This window comes from Protopterus annectens, chromosome 1.part2, assembly GCF_019279795.1.
Source record: "Protopterus annectens isolate FY-2018-M chromosome 1.part2, PAN1.0, whole genome shotgun sequence".
Lineage (NCBI taxonomy): Eukaryota > Metazoa > Chordata > Ceratodontiformes > Protopteridae > Protopterus > Protopterus annectens.
In genome coordinates, this window is record NC_056727.1 from 842,569,431 (window position 1) to 842,597,036 (window position 27,606).

A 27,606-nucleotide genomic window follows, 5' to 3' on the forward strand; every position below is an offset into this window, starting at 1 on the left:
CACAACAGTACCTGTCCAATCATTATGTGTGAACAGTACTCTTGCAATGTGCTGTGTGCAACATCATCATCATGATAAAAGTAAATGGGGTAACATTAGAGGGACCGGTAGTGTTTTGTGTACAATGGGGGTCGTCCTCAGCACCTGTACCTGGACCATGTAGGAGTGATGTGCAAACCAGGATTGTGCGCCTGAGGGACAGGGGTGAGAATAACAGTAGTATGTTATGATGCATATTACAAGGATTTCATGTGTCCAAGTGGGCACATGTGTGTAATGGACAGCTATGTATAGTGCAGATGGCGTCGTAGGAGCCAAATGGACTTATGTGTCCATAGGTGAGGGTGAGATGTTGGGGAAGGACTGTAGGTATGGCTGTGGAGGATAGGTAGGAGCACAGAAATGACAGCATACAGGGTTGGTATATGACACATGTGGGGGGGATACACCCTGGATGGGGATGGGTCTTTGGCATTCAAAAGGCCATGGGAACAGTGGGAATGAGGACCCCAGCCATGGGCAACTGCCACTGCACCTACACATCTGCAAAGGAGGCAGTGCTGGGGGCTGTCCAGGAGGGGCAGCATCACCCTGTAAATGTGACACTCCACCATTGAACTGGCATATCTGGCTTCATAAACCCTTAGGAAGCCACCAACACAACACGTCTGGGACTGCACGACAGCAGATATGTACCTGTCCGGTCCTGCTCCCAAGGGGGACATGCTCCATCCTCAGTGGTGGTACAACCAGAAGGTGTTGCAGAGCCAACAGAGGTTGGTGTCTATGGCTGGGCCCCAGATGTGCTAGTGCCCGGTGCCATGGTCAGCTGAAGTGGGGCAGGAGGATCTGCCAGGACCTTCCAACCCATTCAGCCTATGGTGTTGCATTTTAAACCCACATATGGCTTAGTGATAGACAACAGCATACAGGATTACCTACAACAGTATGCATAGATATCACCAGCACCCCAACACAACAGATGGTATACATTTGCAGAGGGAGCACAACATATGCATATATACCGCATGCCAACTGTACAATGTGTAGTAGACGTGTAACCGCAGCTATGAACAGTTGCCCATCATTAGCTTGTCACTGGGAATCCCACACAGTGTCAGTCATACCACTGTCTCATGTGACACATGTCCAGTCAGGGATGCGATGGCAGTAACACATCCCTATCCTCATGTACTGTCTGCATTCCTCACACCATGCTTCTGCTGTGCACAGAAGTGTGTTCAGTGTGAAACACAGGAAACAAATGGTTGCACACACTGACCAGTTCACAGATGGCCCTACAGATGGGGGTCCCTCATGAACAGAGTACTGTCATGTCTGTATAATAACATGCATAATAGCCATTACCACACACATGTTAAACAGGCAGTAGTCTCAATGCTGCATAGCTACACTTACATGCTGTAGTTGTGTGGCACATCACCCTCCTGTCTTTAGGCTATTTCCCACTGTGGAAAATGATTGAGGTACATCCAGATATCATCTGTGATGCCGTGTCAGAACACCACATCCAGGTACCACTCACAGCGACTGTCATGGCCAGAAAATAACATGTTTCCCTAGATAATGTACTGTGTTTATCATGTGGATGGCTATGGGAACACCATCACAACTGTACCACATGCAATCAGCTAGAGGAGGACTGCAATAGGTGCACAGGCCATCACCTGACCAATTCCATCTGTTACAATACACATGCTGCTGCTGTGCAGGTGTACACCTTCACATCCACCAGAGAGTGTGTGCGCGGGACAGGCAATGTACACCAGGGAAGGGCTTGGAGACATAACCATAAGCATCATCTGCTCAATGCCGAATAGTACAGGGGCAAACACCTGACTACTCATTGCTATTACATGTGTGTGACGTTACAACATGTGCCACAAAGGCAACATGTTGCTGTGCTGTAAGAACATGTGTGTAGGTGAGTGAGTGCTATCTGCAACAGATATAGTAGACATACATTAGGTGTGGCACACGTCAGTCCACATGAACGGATGCCATTGTCACCACAACCACACTCTAATGGACACACATTGACACCTTTGCCAGGGCAACAAATACACAATGTAACTACTTAGTTTACCACACCGCAGTAATGCACAGGACCACATGCACCACAGAGGATATCTGGAGGTTCTATGGGCTAGGGCATGTGAAAGTGCTTGACAACTGTTGGTATGCCAACGAGGTTTATAATGGGAGTGACTGTGGTTGGGAGCATCACAACCCACATGCAGACACAGTGTGCCAGTACTGGCATGCAGGTATGCATTGCATCATGGGTGTGCAGTGTTTGGCTGTGCAAGATGGCTGCACAAGGCTGGGAGAGGGGTAATCCTTGCCATCGCGTCACCCGACAATGGTGTGCTGTGCAGGGGTGTAGTGTCTGCAATGTCCCACACAGATGGGTACTGCATTATCTGGCCTGACATCCTGGTTACCAATGTGTAGGGCCATAGCTTTGCAATGCATGCCATGTCTGTGTTTGATAGTCCTTCACATGGACATTGTCTGGGATGCGCATGTCCAACAATACTGTACAGTGACATGTATAGGTGTACCTGGTTTGGCAGACACATTTAGTGTACACAGCCTGTCATACCCCGATATGCCAATACTGGCCTGGTGTGGTGAAACCTGCTTATAGTGAGCAGGTTGACCCTGCACCTGCATGGATAGTATGATACAGGTATTCCGTGGTGTCAGTGGCATGGGTCCATACAGGGCACATGTGTACAGTATTGTCTGGCCTTAGTGAATCACATTTGATGGCACCACATATGTCGCAGGCATTCAGTGTAGAACATAGTGAAGGCACAATGTCCGCATATATGTGCCTATTGTACTGCTGTACAGGGTACCATGTCCTCTGCAGGCCACTGCAGTCACACCATGCCTACTATCTGTCCTCAGTGTGCATGTTACTAGCAACATAGTGGGATATCCTAGGCAAGGTTGTATGTGCATGGCACATGGGTGCGTGACATATACCGGGTACTAGTAGGGCTGCATACTTAGCTCACCAGCCCTTTTGCCAGATGTATGGGTATGGCTTGACAACTCAGTGCTGTGGCTGACTGACAGCTGTACTCCTTGTGAGGTGGCCAATGTGTCATAAGATGGATACAATATAGGAAAACTACAAAACCCACTCCCAAACATGTCCAATGGTAAGACAGTCATGGCCACCTCTACACAGGCTCTGACAGACAAACACATACTTGCCATGTCCTGTATAAAACCCCTACCATATCACACTGCAGCAACATGTGTTTAGGGCACGCACTATAGTGAATGCTACAAAGTACTGTACTTGCCTGACACAGGCAGACACACACACATACAGTTAGCATGTCTGGGATTAGAACACCGACCTAACTACTTTACTACACTACAGCATTACGCAGTTAAAGAATGCGCTACAGAGATTACAGGGACACAGCACTCCCAGAGGTGTATTTGTAGATGGGTGACATCATCGGCCTTGCTAACGATGGGTATAAGAAATGTATGGAGCGTGAGCAGTATAAAAGCATTGCTCAGTCCTCAGGCAAACAAAGACACACACGCACATGGCAAGTGTGGGACTAGAACACCGACCTAACTACTTTATTACACTACATCATCATGCAGTTACAGAATGCGCTACCGAGATTACTGGGACACAGCACTCCCAGAGGTGTATTTGTAGATGGGTGACATCATCTGCCTTGCTAACGGTGGGTATATAGCATGTATGGAGTCTGAGCAGTATAAAAGCATTACTCAGGCAAATGGACACACACACACACACACACACACACACACACACACACACACACACACACACACACACATGGCAAGTGTGGGACTAGAACACAGACCTAACTACTTCATTACACTACAGCATTACACAGTTACAGAATGCGCTACTGACATTACTGGAACACAGCACTCCCAGAGGTGTATTTGTAGATGGGTGACATCATCCGCCTTGCTAACGGTGGATATGAGAAATATATGGAGCGTGAGCAGTATAAAAGAATTACTCAGTCCTCAGGCAAACGGAGACACACACACACACACACACACACACACACACACACACACACACACAGCAAGTGTGGGACTAGAACACCGACCTAACTACTTTATTACACTACAGCATTACGCAGTTACAGAATGCGCTACCGAGATAACTGGGACACAGCACTCCCAGAGGTGTATTTGTAGATGGGTGACATCATCGGCCTTGCTAATGGTGGATATAAGAAATGTATGGAGTGTAGGCAGTCTAAAAGCAATTTACAGTCCACTGGCAAACGGGGACAGACATACACACACACACACACACACACACGCCAGTGGCGGGTAAGGAACACCTGCATATTTACAGATTACTGTTACAATACTACATACTTACGAATCGCGCCACACAGACTACACATGTCAAGGCTGTCATTATGACCATCTGAGAATGCAGACATCAACAGGGATACTGGCAGTTAAGATGTACATATCTGTGAACCTGTGTGTTTAAAGTAGGAATCCATCCTGTCCTGGAGTATGCCCATCTGTGGAATGGACGACTACTACCACTATACAGGGTTACAATGGCCATGCCCATACACAGAGGCACATAACCGATACAAGGTGCCACTGGGCATGCTCACACACTTAGTAGTACAGGGCTGTTTGGAATGCACTATGTGTCCATCTACACAAGGATATATTGGGCATGCTCATACACGTAATAGCATAGGGCTGGTCGGAATGCACTATTATGTGTCCATCTACACAAGGATATACTGGGTATGCTCATACTCCTAGTAGCACAGGGCTGACTGGGATGCACTCTGATGCTAAACACGGAAAGCCACAGTGGCCATGCTATTGCAGGTAGATGAAAAGAAAACATTGTAATGGGCTCTGGTGTCAGTAGTTCTCATTGTTAGCAGGAACGCTGCTCTATATATATTTGACACTGGTCTTTTACACAACATCTGCTGTCATTCTGAGATGACATGGCTGACAGTGGGCAGGCCTTTGTCACATATCACATGCATCCATGATTCAAGGGAGTGTGGATATTACCCAAGTCACATCCACCCACACAGTGCCATTCCAAGGCAAATGTCCTAAACACAGGTTAACTCCCATACATCTACAGGACAAATGCATTGTTTTCTTATGCTAACCAGTGCTAGATGTGTAGCATCCATATTCACAGCTTGTTACTGTAGATCCAACAATGGGGAGTACTGACATCTGTGCAGTGAGGAACACCTGGCTGATTGCTCTGTAGTGCACAATAGCACTACCACCATATATCTCAGAACCTAGCACTACTACCATATACCTCAGAACCAGACATGTGGGCCATAACAGAGGTACAGACCGCTCCAGGTGGTATACCCACATACATAAAGGCCACTCGCATGTACTGACCACCCCCCCCCCCCATGAAAGGCATCTCAGATGAGCCATGTGCAGGACACAGTGTCACATGCTGCTTTCTAGGATGTAAACCTCAGACACCACCATGCCCTTGGACCACTAACACACAACTATACATGTTGTATGACATAGAAGAGTACACCATCATGTGACCCTTGACCTGTGTACTGTACTAAGCTCTACATCAACTGTAGAGAGTACACATGTACTGACACAGTTGCATCATGTGTTATGCAATACAATGATACCACTGCCTGTGACCAGGTCAGCTGTACACATACCAGGGGGCCCTCTGTACTTTCTACCATTAGCAGATGACTGTTGCTGTACACCAGTACACACCATCATGTATGGATATGACATACATGTACCTGCCCTGGGTATGTACATGCCGCACACACAACATAATTGCAAATAGCATAGCTGTTGTTGTCATTTGTGCAAACAGGTGGCTACAGCCATTACACACATGCACATGGAATGTAGGTCCATGGCTGCTGAATGCTAACAGTACATAAGGTGTGATATCAGTGTTGACAGAGGTAACATGGTAACATCCCCTCTGAACTAGTCACCCATCATATCATCCAACAGTCCATGTGTCATGTATGTCATTACACATATCCACCAATTGCAATGCCTACAAACATGCCCAAATGTCAGGATTGTAGGACCTACACACCTGTACATGTAGTGTTGTGCATTCATATAACATGCGTGTGCAGTTGTTGATGTATGCAGGTGACATGTATCCTAGTACATCATGCAGTTGCAATGCAGCCTCAACATTGCCAACTGTATATGGTGATATGCTGAATGTACAGAAAGATGTACCACAAGTATGGACAGATGTATGGAAATAACTAAGTGGTGGGGCATCTTTGCAGATGGATGTTTGCTGCGGACAGTTCTCAGGTGTGTCACAAGTGGTCCTACAATACCCTGTGTAACTGGTAAGCAATGGTTTTGTTAATTGAAGGACATAACACACAACGTAGACAGCAGTCAGGGTGACAGTAAAGGTAAATCACTTGACACCTGTTAATAGTTATGATGTCCCTAGTGCATATATCAGCACTGTTGCCACAGGAAGCATCAGTACAGTTTGTAATGCATGCAATTCTGCTGTACGTCTGACATACATAACATGAGCTAGGCAGGTCTGAGATTCACAGTACTGGCATGTGTGGTTGCGTGTGTGTCCATATATGTCACGCATTGTGGGGAATACATCCCAATTGTTACTCACTCTCCTATACACTAGTGTATACATCTGTATAGACTGCAATGTAGAAAGCAGGACATAGGCAGGGGCATGTATCTCACATATGTGAGGTATCTGTATGTGCATGACATAGGTGTATTAATTACTGAATGCCACAGTGTGTGTATGTAGGGCTGACTGGTCCCTGGGTGAGGATGTATGTTACCATGCTGAACTGATAAGACCCCTCCCACCATTCAGGGGATGCATTCTACTATCCGTGTTGATGTCCCCATTCTTAGGCCGTACTGACTACCTGTACATGTGCATTCTCTGTGGTGCGTCATGTAGGTGCACAGTACTGTAATGATGATTTGCACATAAGCATGGGGTTTTCATCCCACCAGTAGCAACTGTGTGCAAGTGTGTGTTACTGTGTTGGTGAATCCGTGAGTGTGTGGGTGTGTACTGTGTCACTGAATACATGTGTATCAATACCTGAGTGTGTGGGTGCAGTTGTGTGTTGGCATCCTGTCATGGGAATGTGTATTACTGATTCCCAATGAGGCATCAAACTTCCCACTGGTCTCTACCCTTGTAATCAGCTAGACTACTCTCTTGCCTCACCACTCCATGTAAGTGTACCTGTGATGTCACCCTTTATGGATGTCACATCTGTGGCCACAGTAGCTTAATACACAGCTATCATGCTCTTGGAATGGTAGACGTGTTTGTAACATGGGACATTCTCACTGATATGTGGCCGCTACATTGTGCATGCTGGTATATTCATACATACCTGTGAGTAGTCCACATTGACATATGTGACACTAACTGCAAACACTGACATTCACCGGCACGTGCAATTAGACCTGAAGAAGGACAGCAGAACATCATGACCTACATGCAGTTACTGTTGTTACACAGGACACATACTGCTAACAGTATTGTACACCTGTACTACATGGTATATCTGCTGCCTGTCAACAGTCCTTAACAATTGTAAACTACACGTATCTTCCTAGTCTGTTCACCCTGTGCATCAGACCATATGAGCATGTACCTGCACCGATGGTGTGGATGCCAGGGATGCTGCACAGGCATCATCATATGCACAAGGTGTTAATGTTTGCCGGAGGCCTAGGCTGTACTGTTGTTAGACAAGACACATACTGTTAACAGTATTGTACACCTGTACTACATGGTATATCTTCTGCCTTTCAACAGTCCTCAACAATTGTAGCCTTTCAACAGTCCTCAACAATTGTAAACTACAAGTATCTTCCTAGTCTGTTCACCCTGAGCATCAGACCATATGAGCATGCCCCTGCACCGATGGTGTGGATGTCAGAGATGCGGCACAGGCATCATCATATGCACAGGGTGTTAATGTTTGCCAGAGGCCTAGGCTGCACCATTGGATGACATCATGTCTGTGGGTTTGGGCCTTTGATCTAATTGGGTGTGTGTGGATGTTATGCATGTGTGTGTTGCGGTGCCCTACATATGTTTCCAGTGTGTGCGTGTATGTATGCACACAGTTCTGCCATGTGTCTGGCCTACACAGGGATATTATTGACAGCTGCAGACTGCACAGGCGAGGTTTTACAGTTCACGGTGTCTGGCCACGGACATGTGACCTGTGCTTGCCAGGGGTTGCACAGGCACTACCAGGCAGAGGTGCAGATTGGGTACTGTCTGATGTCACTTGTCCACTGGAACTGTGTCCCTGTTGGGACCATCCTGGGCCACGCGCACATGGCCTGCTGTGTCATGGTGTGGACAGCACAGCACCAGATGCACTGCTGGTGCTACCGCCACTAGGGGAGCAGACAAGTGAGGTAGCTCGTACATGTAGACCTGACACAGGTGATGTAGCAGGCCTACGTCCACGTGCCCAATGCCTCACTCCTACCAGATGTTGCAACACAGACAGCTCATGCTCATGGATTGTCATGCCATGGTCAAGGACTCCAACCAGTCACCCAACCATCTATCCAAAGCTTCAGCAATCTGATGTTGAGCATTTACCATTGCCTGGATGCTGTTGTTTAAAGAATGGACAACAGCCCTCTGTAGCCTCTGATCTTCTCTGTTGCACCATTCTGCACATGCCTGTGCCTCCATTACAGCCTGAAACATGCATCTGGTGACACCAGCTGCTGCCCTCTGTCGTGCAGGAGCATATTGGCTAGAGGTCCTCTTACGAGCAGCACTGGCCACGTGCCTGCGTGGGGCACTACAAGTCATTTGGCTGACACCATGGTGTGCAGGCACAACTTCCATACCCCCCACACTTTCCTGTTCCAAGCTACCAGGTGCCAACTGTCCTTCTGCTATGGCCACTGGTGATGGGGTATGTGCAGGTATGGGATCTGTGTGCGGGAATGAGGGGGGTATAGATGGAATGGCAACCAATGGCACAGTTTCACCCCCTGAGAACTCTTCCTATGTCTCAATCATACGTTCATCATCACTGCTAGAGTCTGTGGGGACACTAACATCAGATGTACCGCAGGAGGGCAATGCACCTACATCACCTGTGAGGGCAGACAAGAACTGTACATTACAATCTATACGATAGACACACACACAGACACAAACGCATGTGATATGACAGAAGGCATGCAACATGCATGTGATACTGTAGACGGCATACAGCACAGACAATAATAGTGGTAGTTATCATACATCCCTGGGATGCACACAACCGCATGCATGTGTCATAGCAGACAGCATGCAAATTGCACAATCATAGTAGCAGTTAGCATACATCCCTGTGTTACACCATGTGGACCAGCACAGGTTAACAGTACACCTGCCTGATGTGTGGCATATGACCTTGACAATCACATGTAGTATGACATGTGATCTGCTGACGTGTGCAATGACATGCATACATGTTTAACTCAATTGTGTTCTGTCAAATATACAGTGGGGCAATGGTGTACCAATTCAGTGTTGTCTGTCCACCCTACAGATATACTGCACATTTAGCTGATGTGCATGGCCATTGCAGGGAATCATGAGGCGTCTCTAGTGCTATACAGTGTGTGTTACAGACAGGGTTCATAGCCATGACTGTGTTCAGATACAATACATTTATACTGTGGAATGTGACCCACATCACTGAGGTGTATACACACTAAACCATGATGTGGAAGTTGTGTCACAATTCACCGATGGGTATACGGATAACACCCCTGTACATCTGCAACCATATTGCTGCTGCCTGACAACTATGGCCAGACATGGCGAACATGTTGGTATACCATGTCCCACATGACATCTGTCTACCACACACACACACACACACACACACACACACACACACACACACACACACACACACATGAGGAGCTAGTATGACATTGATGTCCAACACCAGGAAGGGGAATGTACTGTATCTGTGGGCTGATGTGGATACTGTACAGGTGACTGCTGTCATGTCGTGACACCCTCAAGATGTTCAACACATCTTATGTGTTGGATTGATGTTACACCTACACAAGATGTGCACAGGCCTGTAGGCTGTCTAGTGTTCAACATCTACAATATGACCATTATACAAAGGCCATGGTTGAACCATGTGTAGCCAATGTACAACAGAGTGTACACACAAGCACAACATGTCTGCTGTGTGTGTTGCTCCATGTCTCTGGCTATCTTCCATGAACATGTGTGTATATGTGTTGCCCAAATTATTGTGATGGGCATCTGTTTAAAATGTCTGTGTTGTCCCATATGACATATATGCTCCACTGACAACAGGGTTATGCTGACAAAAGGGTGGTATGTGGGGTATGTTTTCAGGTTAGGTAGGCAGTGTTGCAGCCAGGCCACTAGATGTCATGGACATGTCAAGATAGCACATCACATTGTGTGACATTCATAGCAGGGCTATGATCCACACCATTGAATCCTGTGTGCTGGCCATACTCCAGCCCACTGTGTAGTACTGTTTGTATTCACCACATGTGTAGATCTGATCTGTAGTACATCCCTAAAGTGAACAGCACCTCCACCATTGTATGCACAGCTGTCCACACATCTGGCAATGACAGTTTGTGAGGATTCATGTCGGTGAGATGATTCACATAGTTTGCAAGTGTTGCACATGGGTAGTCATTGTGATGCATTGCAGGTCCGACCTGTATATTATGACAGGACCATACATTATGTGTATATGTTGTAAATGGCCACATGGCAGATAGAGTTGTGCATAACGGTTCCTGACAAATAATAACACTCTCACCTGCAATGGGCTGCTGTCGCAGCGGAATGCCAGAGGTACCTAAATTTAAGTAATACAGCAGTATGAGCATAATACACCCCTGTATAATGACTACAAGGTGCAATGTGCATAACACATCCATCAGTACATTAGACTATACTATGGTGTATGCACATGTGTGCATACACAGAGTAGCATACTATAGTATGCAACATGTGTGTGTACATGCCTTGCATATGACTTTACATTACATATTGTACAGTGACAGATGCAACTATATGGAATATAGTTGTTATAGGTGCAGTATTGACTTACCAGGCAACTCCAGGCTCAGTGGTTGAAAGACACCCACCTCCACAATATCGGCTATGGCTTGTGGATGTGGTTCTGCAGGTGTCCCCAGGTTGGCCAGTAGCTCCTCGGTACGTGTGAGTGGGGGCTGGGTTGGTGGTCCACCACCTGTTGCACCTTGCTCCCTGGCAATTGCATTTGCACACTGTTTCACCCATCTAATGAGGTTTGTACAGTGGCTGTGCACCTGCTGGTATGTGTGGTTATGGCCACCCACATCATTAACCCTCCTGCGAAGTTCCATCCACAGGGCATCCCGCTGCTGTACATCCTGTGGCACATGGCTGAACAGTATATCATGATTGTCGAGTAGGTATGGGATGAGGGCCTCATCCTCCAAGCGGGTAAAAGGGGGTAACCTTGCACGCAGCATACCTGGAAGACATAATGATGGAGACAGGTCACAGTAGCTCACAGAGACATACAGAGCTACAGCTGACCATACATGTGCATCACATTTATTCAGTTAAATAGTTGTATTTGCAGACCTACATGACACTGACGTGTTTGTGTCACACACGTGACACTCAATGTTGAGTGGATATTATCACCATATATGTGTGTGTGTCACCTGATTACATTGCTTTTACTCCATGTGGTTGCAGTCTTGATGTGGGCATGTCTGTTTGCCTGTACTGGTGTTCCTACCTATCAGCACATGGCTGAATGTGTCCACATTAATGCAGTTGACCTTGATGCTGTGTATATGTCACATATAAGGACTTACACTGCCTTAGCAGACATGACCTGTGACCCTGCAGACTTGCTCACATAAGGTTTTACATGTATGTGTTCTGCCATATACATCTACATGGCACTGTTCAGCGATTCAACGTCATGCCATGTATCACCTGTGTTGCACATGTGTTACACATGGGACACTGGCTAGCCTGATGGTATTTGCAGGGATGGATATCAACTATAGCATGTACAGTCAAAATCAACTAGTAGACTATATGCCATGGGCCATGTATGAATCTAGGATGAAAGGTTACCTGGCAGTAGCAGACAGGCAGGCCTGTGGGGACAGATGGAGCTGTACCACATTACTGATCCACAGGGTTAATGATACAGTTACCATGTGTTACCATGTCTGAGAGGGGAGCGATGTGCAGCTTTGATGGACAGGAATGCATAGTATGGCAGGACTGTGCCAGGTGTATGGGACAAGGATCTGTCCAGCATGTGGAAGGTGGTTGTCCATGAAGTATGTGTTCTAGATCAGGATGAGTTCATGTAGCATGTCCAACATCACTGGGTTGGACATGAATTTATTCAGGGTATGCATCATGCTACATAGTGGAGATGGGGAATGGGAAGGCTGGTGTAGGCCATCTGCACATGGCCAATACCTCTTAAAGGAAATATGTGATCTGACATGGGTCACTTGAGTGTTGTGTATGGCTGGACAATGATCTCTAAATTCATGAATGGCACCCTATCATTATTAGGGTTGCCACATATGACTACCTAACAGGTGTGGTGACATAGCTATCACAGGAAAGACAACTGCCCAGCTGCATCCTTCACACATGAGTGTCCATTATGTTGACCACTGCCTAGGTGGTAGTTCATGGGTACAGGGTTATTAACATAGGGGTGACAATGCAATATGTAGCTGTCAGATTTTGGCCATATGTCACACACACTTCACCCACAAAGCCCCTTCTGTATGTTGTCCACAACACTCCTGAGTCAGCTATTGCTCCTAGGTCATAGTCATTCGCATACTTCAATAGGCAGATGCCTTCTGTTTGTCTTTGAGGTATGGACTACAATAAGGGGGAATACAATTCATTAACTCTGACATAGTGTAGCTGCCACTGGTGTGATGTTCATGTATTATTCAGACACCTTCTGTAGTGTTGGTTCTGCCAGCAGTCCTGTTGCAAAACACTCCTGTGACATAGGAATGTACATCTAGTATACCGAGGGTAGGTGGTACACAGTACGGGTGATGATGTCCTATGACCTGGCTAGGTTATGATATGCAGTGTGACATCAACCATACTGTCATCTACATATGTACTGCTGACATCAATTAATTGAGCAAGGTTCATGGCCTTCCAGACCAGACTCAGCAGGGTAGTAGTAAAGTACTTCCCATTATCAGTGGTGTCTCCCTCTCTGTGGGTTGTGATACCTGTTGGTGTGCGCCATTCAGTGTGTACACAACCTGACATGGAGCTATGTTTTACATGATGTGTACGTCGAGAGCATATTGTTTTGCCATATGTGTATGATACAACCTGTGATGTGGACAGGTCCCATGCAGCTTGAGTGCAGCTTTTACCGCATAGTTGTGGGTACAGGAGCCCTGTGGTGTACATGGATATATGCTTGTGTACCTGTTGGGGGGAGGGGGCCATGTGTTTATGTTATCCAAGATCCTATCTGGATTGCTTATTCATGCTAAGCACTTGTTCAGGACTTGTAAGCACTACATAAGCTAATAATTACTATAGCACTCAATCTTCCTTATTACCTAGAGGTAAGGGTAAACAGGTTTTGTACATACTTTTCTCACTTGCTTAGAGTAATTTAGCTCTTGTACTCACTTTCCTCACGTATCTAGGTAAATGTAGTTCTATATTCAGGCATGTCCAAGAGTCAACTGCCAGTGTTCTCACCTGTCTATCTGATGAATCTGGACATCTTGAGGCAATGTACACATTGCCTCATGTACACAGACAAGCCTTTCCGCCTACCACCCAACAGTACAACCTGTGAGTGATGCACTCATCTAGCCAAACTGGAGGTAAAGATCTCTCCAACCGAGCCTGACCCTGACTGTCATTTGGAGAAGGTAAACATTCGTACAACACCACACTCATCACATAAGTCTCACTGAATCTACCCCACCATTAACTGGGAAAACTACTCGTGTATCAACACATTAGCTCAGTGGTTTCTGGAATTCATAAACACCAATGCCCTGACTCAACATATCCACACACCCATCAGGGGCAACAATATCCTAGACCTAGGCATTAACAACATGAGTGCCTGGTGCTCCACACATGAAGCCAACTCCTCATTGGTCCAATCAGACTATGAGCTGAACACCGTTGATATCCACATCCTGCCCCCACCCCCATTAAGGGAACCACAGTATAATATGTCTACAAGGCCAGCTACATGCTTCTTAAGAGAGACGTGGTAGATGTCATGACACCCATGCAGATGGACAGTACTGTTACAACTGCTGAATCTTACACAAATGCACTCTATAAGCACTTACAGGAGTGCATGGCTTGTGCTATCCCAAACAGAACCAGGACACTATACTCCTAATTAATGAAACCAATCTGGTGGTCCCCTGCCATAAACAAAATGTACTACAGGAGGAAGACACTGCTGCAAATGAGAGTACAATCCCATGCATGGAGGAGCTCCCTGGCCAGCCTCAGTAAGAAGGTGAGATCCCTTATAAGATCCTCCAAAGCTAGCTTTGAAAACTAAAACACAACTAATACCAACAACAACCACAAAGCATTCTATAGCTATGTCACATATCTCGATGTCAGCAACCAGATCTTCTCTGAGTTACACCACAAAGGCATGAACATTACAGAAACAATTGATATTGGCAACATCCTGGCAGATCCCTCTCAAACCTGCACACTCTAAAGGCAATATCACAGCACCCATGGGACCGGACAACATCCCAGGCTGCATTTTACATGAACTCCAGAATGTACTGTCTCCCCACCTATGCACCATGTTCAATAATAGCCTCAAATTTGGCATTGTTCCCCCTGAATGGTGCACAGTAACAGTTATCCCACTTCACAAAGGTGGCACCACAATGGACCACGGGACCTATTTCCTTGTAGGCCTGACTAGCCTGGTCTGCAAGGCTATGGTGCACATCATGGATCACATTCACAGAGACATTGGGTACCTCCAAACCTTTGACCCCTCCCTGTTTGGCATTGTTAAGGGTGGACCATGCCTTCTAAACCTGGTGGACTTCTTAGAGACAGTTACCAAGGCATTAGATGAGGGTAAGGAGGTCCACACAGCCTACCTAGATCTCTCATAGGCTTTCAACACCATTCCTCCTTCTGGTATTATCAACATACCCATCCACCTGAACATTAACCCCTACGTCATGTGATGGTTTGCAAAGTGGCTCACGGACAGAACCTGCACAGTGGGAGCTGCATACCCTAGGTCCAACTGTATACTAGTTACAAGTGGCATCTCCCAGGGCTCAGTCCTAGGACCCATCATATTCGGTATATACTTCTCTGACGTACAGGCAATGACAGGAGGGCTTTGGCTGAAAAGGTTTGCAGACGACTGCAAACTAGGGGACATAATTGTTTCCCCAGCTGTTACAGACACCCTCTGGAAGGGTCGCACTGAGATGGATACCTGGTGTTAATATCATGGCGTCAAGCTGAATGCCTAAAAGTGCATAGTCATCCCCTTTGGATATAACTAATTACCCACAGACTACCACATAGGTGCTAGTCACCTACATACAGAAAAGGTAACAAGGGATCCGGGAATGCCAGTAGATAGCAATCTCTCCTTTGATACCCATAATGGCAAGGTGGTTAGAATATCCTTCTACATAGCCCCCCTAATCTCTAATGGGTTCGCATCCAGATCAAAGGAAGCCAGTGTGACTCTAGTCATGACATATTAGACCCATTAAAGGATACAACACCCCATTTGGGATATACTTTACAAGACAACTGCAACAGCTTGGAAGACCACACCAGTACCACAACAAGAGGATTAGTGACCTATGACAGATGACCTATGCAGCCCAACCTAAGAAACTCCAGCTGTACTCAGTTGCATACCACATACTCACAGGTGAACTCTGCTTGACATACAAGGCCCATGTCCAACCCTGTATTGCTGGATATGCTCCACCTAAACAGAGGTCCCTGAGAGCCACATGTTCTAGGGATATACACCTGACCACAATGATGAGTAAGACGTGCTGGATGGATAGATTCCTGACCCGGACACTCCCCATACTTTGGAATATGATTCCAATGTACATCAGGCAGGGCCCTCACTAGCACTCTTCAAGGGAAACCTTGACGTGTGGATGGGAGACAGACATGTACCCCGGGGATCACTGCAGTGGCTCTGCTGGACAGAGGCACAGGGAACTAATGGCTCTGCCATTCAGAGTCACAGGCAACCAACCTATGGGGGTGGCGAAAGCCAACACACTCTAGCTAGGCTTACAAATACCCTTGGAAAGACAGCCTAGTACCTACCTTTGCACATATTACATGTCTTATGTGCATGGATAGTTAAATAGCTCTTCCATTTTACTTTGCTGTCATGCTGATAAACTGTCGGGTGACTAAAAGACATATGTATCCTGTTATTGTATATTGTAAATGCCAATAGGCATAACTAATGTTTGCCTAACATTACAGTAATGCAATGTAGCTTGTAATACATATCTGCCTACAATACTGTACATTACACAGTTATTGGCACAATATCCCACAATGCAAATCATAATTGCACAGTGGCCCAACCTTCCACAGGTTATTCTCTGTAATACTCCCATACATATGGCTACAGTTACAATATATCAACATATACTATCCCCTGTTATAGCACATACTTGTTGGACCAACCCTGCCACTGACATTGGCTGGTGCGGAGTATTTCTACTCAAAGCCCTTATATAGCATCCCTTGTAGTGTATGCAGTGTTTGCCTTGTGACCTACAGCAGTACACAGAAATACTACAAGCGTTACTATGCTCAACAATACATCACTACAAGATAACTGTTTCCACTATATGGATTGCGTGCACTTTAAATACTACAGAAAGGTACTACATACACAGACATAATGACTGTTCTACATACCTTATTAGTAACCCGAGGTGTCGTTAACTGTTGATTCAATCCTTTTCAATTTGTGTTTCAATGTTCTTTGTAATGTTCCACTGGTATATACGGATGGTTTGAATGTGTGATAACACAACCTTTTCTAGTTACATATCAGTAACATGTGGTATCCTGTCCACCAATTGCTGTTCCAAAGTAGTTACTTAGATGTACATCAGCTGTGCAGCTACTCCATTAGCCGATACCATGGCACCAGTGGTGTATAACTGAGTACTCCTTTTGGGCATTGTCCATTTGCCTTACTTTCAAGGAAGATGGCTGGATGTGTTGTTTGCGATATATTTCAACAGCTATATGGAGACACACAGAGATATATTAGCTTCATGACTCATGGACTGTGTGTAATGGCTAGATGATTTAGTTCTACATGTGAGTACAGCTGTTATATTTCAGAACATTGCTACTTATGCAGGGTTTGTTTGTACCTGATACTTCCGCAGATGTTTAAGTCTGGCAAGGATGTTTGGCCAGCTCAAGGCCGTATGGCTATGCATGAACTGTTATGTGGTGTACAGTGTGCTCACCAGACATCCTTGATTTGGTGTACAAGTGTAGCATACTGTGCTGTTACTCACTAATTGCTAACACATCCCAGTGTACGCATAACCCTCTGAAATGGGATTAGTGCAAACAAAGCCTGTTACATCAGCAGCTGTTCCTTTGTATAACAGCAGCTATTTCACATAGGGCCATGTTAGTGTGTCTCTGACAAGGTATGTTAAGGCTTCTGCAGATGTCATACAGTGAGTGAATGATTTGTGATGTTATTGCAGTTTGTATTGTAATATGTTTGGGTGTGGGGGTGATGTTGGTGGGTGTGCATAGCAGATGCAGATGTGTAGGAACTGCTTTTATACATAATCGCTATGTGCATGGGGGTTCCTTCCCTATTTGAACACCTATCCTTTTATGGACTAATACAATGGTAATCGCAGGCTGATTCATTAAGACACTGTGTATGTGGTTCCTGTATAGCATGCAGGTGATGCTAGTCCTTGAATCCCTTTGGTAATAGATCTGATGTAATAATGTGTTGCTACATGAAAGCTGTGTATTTCTGTCGTAGGTATTTGCAGTCATCATAGTTGTGTTGGTGACTGACCCTCTTTGGCTAGGGTTGCCACCTTTTCATATGGCCATAATGGGACCTTTTCAGGACACACATCTGATTTTACAGGCCAACTCAAACCGACGGTCAGTACAAGGGATAGAACTTTCCTTTCTTGCCTAAATATAAGCTTATTCTTGTAGCAGTTTAGTTGCTTATCCTGTTTGCTGTAACATGTAGATATTTTAGATACAGAAATAACTATTGTATGCAACTATTACAATACATATAGGACATAATTATGTCCTACAATCCCAGGACATTTGTCACATTTAATGTATTTGGTCAGAACACAACCGCCCAAAGAGGGAGTGTCCCTCGCAAAGTGGGACAGGTGGTAACACTATCATTGGCTCATGTCCATAGCACATATTTGTAATAGTCTATAGGCATATACTCTCCATATCCTTTGTTCATAAAGGTTGGTAGTGGCGGAATGTGTGATTGCTATGGTCCATGTTATACACATATATGAACACTTCAACCGCTGTATACGGGAGACATATGGAATCCCAAAACCACAGAGTTCCGATGCACAAAGTACCAGGACCAGACTCCCATACCCCACATTACAGACATTGACAGTAACTTGCGAAAGTAACACGAACATGGAACACACACACGCACGCAGTCGGTATGTGGTAGGTATCCCATTTATATGTACCTCCATGGTTATGTAGATGTTGTCAACTTATCTATATATCTACATATATATGTATATCCCCATATATCGACATATCTCTCTCTCTCTCTCCCTCTCTCTCTCTATATATATGATGATGTATATATATATATATATATATATATATATATATATATATATATATATATATATATATATAAAACATACACCTTTCATTGGGTACATGCCGGTTTGTCCTATTTCAACACATTCCTACCTTTTGTGTTTTATCCTGTCAGTATACACGACTGCCATTGGTACATCTGAGGTAGTTTAGTGGTATGTTACTGTGATGAATGTGTACATGGCTGCGTGTTCTAATCCTGGCAGTGATATTTTACCTCTCAGAGCAGGCACTGGTAGTGCAAGGGTGATTACCGCACATTTCAGCGGTTGTGTGTTCCACATGTTTATTATTCTGTGGAGAACTACCTATATATGCAAGCTATGTTTAAGGTATACTATGTAACATGTACACATCTGTGAAAATTCCTGTCAGGGATACTCCCCATTATTTGGAACTACATCCCTGATTACATTATACAAAACCCCTCATTAACACTCTGGGGAATCCTTGCAGAGTGGGTGGTGAACAGTGGCTACACCCCTGGGATCCCGCAATTGGCTCTGCTCCACAGAGGAATAGTAACTTAATCGATGGGGTGGCGAAAGCAGACACATTTTGCCTATGCTTATGAGTGGTCTCGGCAGTTGAACATGTACCTACCTATGTATCTATGAACCTGTACATACAGTATGGACACATGCTGATAGCTTAATTTACTGTTCAGGTATTCACTTACCTTGTGCCAATGGTGGTTGTGTGTACAATAGTTGAGGGCTACCTATGTAGGATGCACACAGTAGACCACCTATACATGACAATTTACAGGTGATCGTGTGTGTGCCATCCATGTTTGCTGTGTGTGCAGGTGAAGAATGGTGTCAGTCCATGAGTGCCTACACTGTCACTGTGTATGCTATATGTTCCCTCTTTGCCAAGGCATGGGCATACTGGACACATGTCCATCTGCCTACTGGGGCTGGCACAGGGTTTTCATGGTCTCCCCCCTGTGCCTGTGGATCCCTTGGCAATGGTGGTGGGCTGGGAGGGCCTTCACCATTCTGTACCTGCTGCAGCTGTTTCTGCAGAATCATATTGTGTAGCATGGCACATACTATGAAGATGTGGGCACACATTCCTGGAGAGTACTGCAAGGCCCCAGCATATATGAATAAGCAACGAAACCGTGATTTCAGCATCCCAAAAAACATATGATGATTATGGTTTCTGCGTGTGCCTCATTATGGCATTCTTCCATAGCTGTGTGTGCATTTCTGATGGGAGTCATCATCCACGGTTCCAGTGCATAGCCAGCATCCCCCACCAGGTGGCCATATGGAATGCCCCCCCTGGCAAATACCTGACACAGCTGTGAGGCATGCCAGATGTGGGAGTCATGATAGCTTCCAGGGCTGCCAGCACACACATCCATGATAATGCCCTGGGCATTGCACATGACCTGGCAGTTGATGGAGGGGAATCACTTGTGGTTTATGTAGCGCCTACCCTGCTCACCAGGTTGTGACTTGATGTGTATGTGCATGCAGTCTATTGCACCCAGTACCTCCAGGTAGTCTACCACACCGTGGAAGAGACGCATATTGCTGGCCAACTCCTCCTGAATTCGGGGGAAGTATATGTGCTCATTGGCATGTGGTAACATGGCATCCAGGAACTGGTGGAGTACCCTGGATGCTGATGCCTGTGAGATCCCCATGATATCCCCAGTTGGCCTTTGGAAGGTACCTGTGGCTAGTATTCTCAAGCTTACACATACCTTCGTGTCCACTGGGATGGGTTCCCCTCGGTTACTTCTGGCTCTGAGGAGTGGCCGACACAGCTCAACAAGTTGCTGTTTGATGTCCCTGTCCACCCTGTAACACTCTACTATCTCCAGATCATGTAGCCCCTGGTAGGTTACCCTGGGTCTGAACACTCTTCTCCTCCTCCGGTGCCTGAGATGGTTGTCAGCACCATCCTCCACACCACCATCAGTCTCCAACACATGCTGGTGAATCAAAGCTATGGCTGCCCCTAACATGCACATATTAAACATTCCCCATCTGTATATACCAATGGTGCAGAGTGTCTGGGAATACACAATTGTGTGTGTGGGGCTTTCACACCTTATACTATTGTGCAATGGATGATGCTGGTATAATTGGGTGTGTTTGTGGTATTCCATCTGCAGGGTATCTTAATTATTGGTTTTACAGAAGGTACTGTTATTGTAGGGCCTTTGGTGTTGACTTACACTTGTCTGCCGTGATTCATCTATTGCCCTTTACTTCAATTTTCAACCCGATTCCCCTCCCATTGTCAGCCATGCATCCAGCTGCCACCTTTCTTGTTTTGTACTTTCACAACCCAGGATTGTGTTGGGAAATGTGTTATGTAGCTGATCTACTGCAAGTTTGCTTTATTCTGCTGTGACAGTTCTCTTTTCTTTGCTGTACAGCACCTATCCTTTCCTGTTCTGCAGGTAGCTGCTAGCAGCCTTGTTTGTTGTTATCTATGGCCCACTTTGAGTTTCTAGGTGTTAATTACTCATTTGTACTCCAATTACCATGCTGCAGCATTTCCTTATTGTCTTCCCATATCCTTCCTGTTTCAGCTGTGGTGCGCGCCGCGCACAGCCGTTTACCGGGTTTCATGTGCTTTTTCATCCACGTTCACATGAACTTTCAGTTACCTTGTGTGCTCTCAGCTAAGCATAGCTATGGCTACTTCCACATCCCTATCCTGTAGCTTTGCTTAGCAGCACGCAACATGGATTAGCAATGATCCAATGTGCTTACAGCTATGGTGGCGTGCCCCTCTCTTGATGTCATGTTTTCCTCCAGGCCACTCCTCGGTGTTGTACCGCTATGCTGTGTGGTACATCCTTACGCCGGCGGGTCATTTGAGATTCAGTATTACTTGACTCATTTGCATGGCATTGACTGCTATTTCCTAGTTACCGCACAGAACACTGTCACAGACCCTTAGCAACCCTTGCACCATGGTTATGGTGTAGCATGCATGCCATTGACTATTATGGGGATATCATGAATTGTGTTACATTGCAGTTTTATGACATCTAAATATATTTTCCCTGTGATCCCGTTTGCGCACAGATGCACTGTGGTTTTACTTTGCGTTGGTGTGGCCATGACATTAAATGTTATTTTTTATATGTTGTGCATGTTGTTTTATGCCATTGGCTATATATTTAGCCATTGGCATATATTAACATTATAATATGTAAGTTTGGTCCACTTTCATGGCTCCGATTTTATGTTTGACAAAATGTAAACCTTTTCTTTGGTTTACATTTCTACACGCTTATGCTACGCCTGCACCACTTCATGAATCGCTATATACCTTCATTTGCATGCTACACTGCTGTGCATGGGGTAATTAGCATACATACACCAGGAGCTGTGCAGCTCTGCCGTACGTTGGTAGTGCATGTGGAAACAGCTCTTACCTGAATCACTCGGTGGCCATATTTGGTGCTAGATCGCCAACGCTACTCCGGCGCATGGTGCAAGCTTCATGAATCCCAGGGTGTATGTTTCAAATGAGATCAGTAGTAAACTATATAATGTTAAAGTAATCTCTTGCCCACTGTTAGATCATAATGCAATAATATTTGAAATCATATTGAATTCAATAATAACATCTCAAATAAAAAGATGCCTGCATATATAACCAATATGATAGACATTAAGGAGTTATTTAATAAAAAAAATCAAACTTTATTAAAATGAATCATACATGTAACACCTCAGAGATTTTTGTATGGGACTCTTTAAAACCACACCTTTCTCGCACAATTACAAGTTGGTATGCACAAAAAAGAAACAATGGGACAATAAATTGATAGATTTATAGAATAAAATTGTTAAGTTAAAATTAAATAGTCAAAAAGGAAATAATAACTTAGAAGAAATAAATAGCTTAAACAGTAAATATTTACAAATTTTACAACATAAATCTATGATTCATTTAGAAAAGATTAAAATAATCATTACATAAATCCTAAATCCATGCATACATTGGCTACTAGAACAAAAAAAGATTGTAAAATCTAACCACATCAAAGAATTATACTCTTGTAGTAGTAAAAGAAGTTTATTCAAATAGGCAATAGTCTGGATGTTTTCCGGTCTCGTTTTAATAAGATTAATCAACACAACCCAAAAATGGATGCAGAAGATCTAATTAAAACAATTATAAAATATACTGAAAATAGACTGTCAGAAGATCAAATTAAAATAATTGGCAAGCCTATATCAATATCTGAACTCAAAATTCACATTAATAAATTAAAACCCAATAAGGCACCTGGAAATGATGGTATTATACCTGAACTATACAAAATGATGACTAAGGATGCTTTGAGGATTTTACTAGGGGTATTTTTAAAATTTAAAGGACTTATGAAGGTAACACCAGCCTGAAAATAAACCCTAATGTCCCTAATTTTAAAACATGACAAGGACTCAACAGAATGTTCTTCATATAGACCAACTTCATTATAAAATGTAGATTATACAATATTCATGGCAATCTATGCCTGTAGAATAAAACAATTTCTTCCAGTGTTGATAAACAATTTTCAGACTGGGTTTATAATGAACAAGACCACTTATGACACTATCAACTATTAATAATTGATTATACTATTAATTCAAAAAATAACTTTTAGCTAGTTTGAATATCAGTAGTGCATTTGTTTCGGTTAATTGGGACAAGTTACAGTTACTATTGGAGAAATGTAATTTTTCAAATAATTTCATACAATTAATCAAACTTCTCTATGAAAAGTCCTTTGCGTACAATAAGATATGCTCATATACTTCCCAATTAATCATAATAACTGAAGGTTCTAAACAAGATTGTCCATTGTCCCATTGCTTTTTGCTGTAGTTATGGAACCTTTTGCAAATTATATAAGATCAAATAAAAACATCAAATACATACTAACAAATAATGATTTAATCACCAAAATGCAATTATTTGCAGATGACATCCTATTTACTTTGACTGATTGCAATTCTTCTCTTATTGCAGTATTCCAAGCAATAGAAATTTCCAGAATAAATCAGGACTCAGTTTTATGAGAATTAGACTAAAATTCTATGTGTGAATTATAATATTAACAAAATAGATAGGAAATTACATAAATACATTTTGAAAAATGATAAAATCACTTAGGGATAATATTGTCTGCTACTATTAACATATAACAACCCTTAATCATAATAATAACTTAAATTCTATAAAACAAACTCTTAAATGGAATAACTTTTTTCACTATGGAGGAGAGACTCTCCTTAATTAAAATAATTATCCTTCCTAAAGTTCTATATATATAACACAATCCTTATCCCTCCCACTCCGAAAAAATATAAAAGAACATAATTCTTTCTTTCTGAGACTTTTATGGTTTCCTAATAATCCTAGATTGGCTTTAAACCATCACATTAGAGACTGGACATTGGGTGGTATTGGTCTTCCAGATTTAAAATTATATTCCTTATCCTTAATTGTTAAGACAATAATTTATTGGCTAAATAACAATTATAGTGGCAAATGGAAAATGTTGAGGGAGGTATTTGGTGTAAATCCAATAATTTAACAAAATCAGATCATGCCATAACAGCTAATAATACATTTCATTGGTTAGTAATATACTATTTTATAGAAAACAAAACTAAACAGGTTAACTTTTATTATACTAATATGATAATAACCTCCTTTAAAATTTTCATTTTCATGAACACTGAATATAAAACATGGATTTTCTTTGCATTTCCAATTGCCTACACTCAAAATAGTATTAATACAGTGAATGTAAAAAACATGGGTATATTTAAAGAGAAAAAAACTTTTATACTGGCAACAATTAGTATACAATAGGAAGTTACAAAATGCTGACCATATCATTAAAAAGTATGAATTAAGCAAAGCCATGCGGTTAGAAATTCAAAAATGTAGACAATTGGTTGAACATAAGATTAATCTAATGCAACCTATGGTTAGAAATTCTTTCCCCACATTCATTGATTTACTAATTATTCTAATGCACCAGAATGTAATTGGAATGGTATTGCTATCTAAAATATAAATGCTACTTAAGGAATCAACAGTATGTCACAGAGGAAGCTATAGGGATTATTTTAGCCTTTTTAATAATAAATTCCCAAATGAATATGATAAAAAAACTAATACTTCAGTCTTCAAACCTAACTACTTCATTACTATGGTGGAGGATATTCTCTTGCAAGTTCTTACATAGAACATTTATCACAACACACAAAGTTGAACTGATGTTTAATAAAAACATTGCATGCTGGAGAAATAAACTGAATGTTAAAGATGACTGGTGGCATATGTTTTATAATTGTATAAAACTTAAAACATATCGGGATAATATGAATTCTCTCTAACAGCAAGTTTTTAATGATAAATTTATGCCGACCAAATCTCTTATTTAATTTAATATGCCTATTCCCACTTCTGCCACAAAAATAAAATACCTTGTTTTATGGAGTATTTTAACATTAGCAAGAAAAGTCATCACTAAGAACTGGAAGAATCAGACACTCCTACTATAAAGGAATTTGGACACTTGGCAATTGAAGTTTGTCATCTTGAGCTTATCATGATCAAGTCAAAAACATCTAGAGTCACCTCTTCATATAATAACTGGTTGAAATTCAAAGAACTGCTGGATAAACAGACTTTAATAAGTAACTGATAACTACTCATCACATTTCTTTTTCTGTTTAAAAACCTTTGTTTTATAGCAGGCACAACTGTAAATAGTGATTTTAGTTGTTGTTTATTACTGTTCTTTTAGATATGTATATTTGTTTTATAATATTTCTAGTATCATATATTAATGTTTTGTTGTTAAAATTTTCAATAAAAACAATTGAGAAAAAAAAATACAAAAACTGGGCTAAGCTAAACAAAAATTATATTTCACAGGAACATGTGTATTCAGTTGATTGAAATTTTTTATATACATCCAATAACTATTTTAGATCACATGTCAATAATAACTAAAATAAAAAATGCATGGTAATGAAATAAAATGAGACACAGACACTTCATCACCTATCTGTTAAAAGGAGAAGAGTTTTAGGAATTTGTAATGGAAATTGTTTGGGAGTTATTAGAGAAGATAGAAATTTCTTCTGAAAACATAGCTAGGGAGTGGGATAAAATTAAAGTGGGGATCAAAAATAGTGGAAATAATGAAAAATAGATATGGTTAAGAAGTAGCAAGAATTATTTAGAGAGAATGACAAAGGTTAAAGTCTTGCATAATAGGTAGTATCTCACAGAGCAAGAACATGTGCAATTGCAGAGTAATAAATAGAAAATAAGGGACCACCTGGAAAATATGCATGAGTTTGGAAAGATTGTCAATAAACAATTGTTTTTTTTGATAATATCTCCAGAGTACAAAAACTTTAGCACAACAGCTCAAGCAACAGAATGTAGAAAGGATTCTTGACAGGATTATGGAGCTTATAACAAGACGAATAACCAGTGATCCTGTAGAGGTTTTATAAACAGTTCAGAAATTTTATGAAAATCTATATAAAACAGAGAAATTTGGATATCAAGAAAAATTACAGATGGAAATGTTTATGGAATAATTAAATATGACAAAATTAGAAGCAGATGAGGCTCAATTACTAACAGCATAGGAGAAGATAAGTTAACAATGGTGATGTATAACCAATCTACAGGAAAGTCCCCAGGAATAGATGGCATTCCTATGGAAACTTGGAAGCTAGGCGGAAAAAACTGATAAAGATCTGGAATGTCTTGTTTAACAGTATTTTAAAACGATGAGAAGCACCAACATCCTGGAAGAAAGCAATTGTGGTTGTAATAGCTACAGATAGTAAAGACTGACCCAGCATCTTATAGGCCCACTTCAGTTTTGAACCTTGATTATAAAATGCTTATATAATGTCTAAAAAATGGCAAAGATGATGACAAAATTGATAATTATGGATCAATGTTGTTTGTGGAGGGGAGGCAAACATTTGACAACATTAGTTGAACAATGATGATCCACAGAGAAGCAGAATGTAAAAGAATACCACTGCTGCTGGTGGGTCTTGATACTGCAAATGCTTTTGACAGAGTATTCTGGGATTTTATAAATAGGGCAATTGAAACATTTGCTTTCCCTGATAAAATTATAAGGTTGATTAGGAGTATATATGAGGGATTGGATGTGAAAATTACACTGTGTGCAAGTGTTCCTCTCAAATAAGTTCTGTCTGAGCAGAGAAACCAGGCAAGAGTATCCTCTTTCCCCTTTGTTATTTGCATTATATTTAGAACCACTAGCAAATAAAATAAGGGACCCAGAAATTCAAGAATATAATTGGTATAGTAGTCAATAAAAACTGGCTTTACTTGCAGATGACATTATTTTATACCTGATAAAAACAGAAATGGATATTTCAGTGTTATGGAACATTCTGAGACAAACTTTAAGTCCTTTAGAGATACAAAATTAAAGTAGATGAAAGAAACACAATAGCTGTAAAGTATGTACCAACACAAATTGATTTAACAATCCCCAGAAA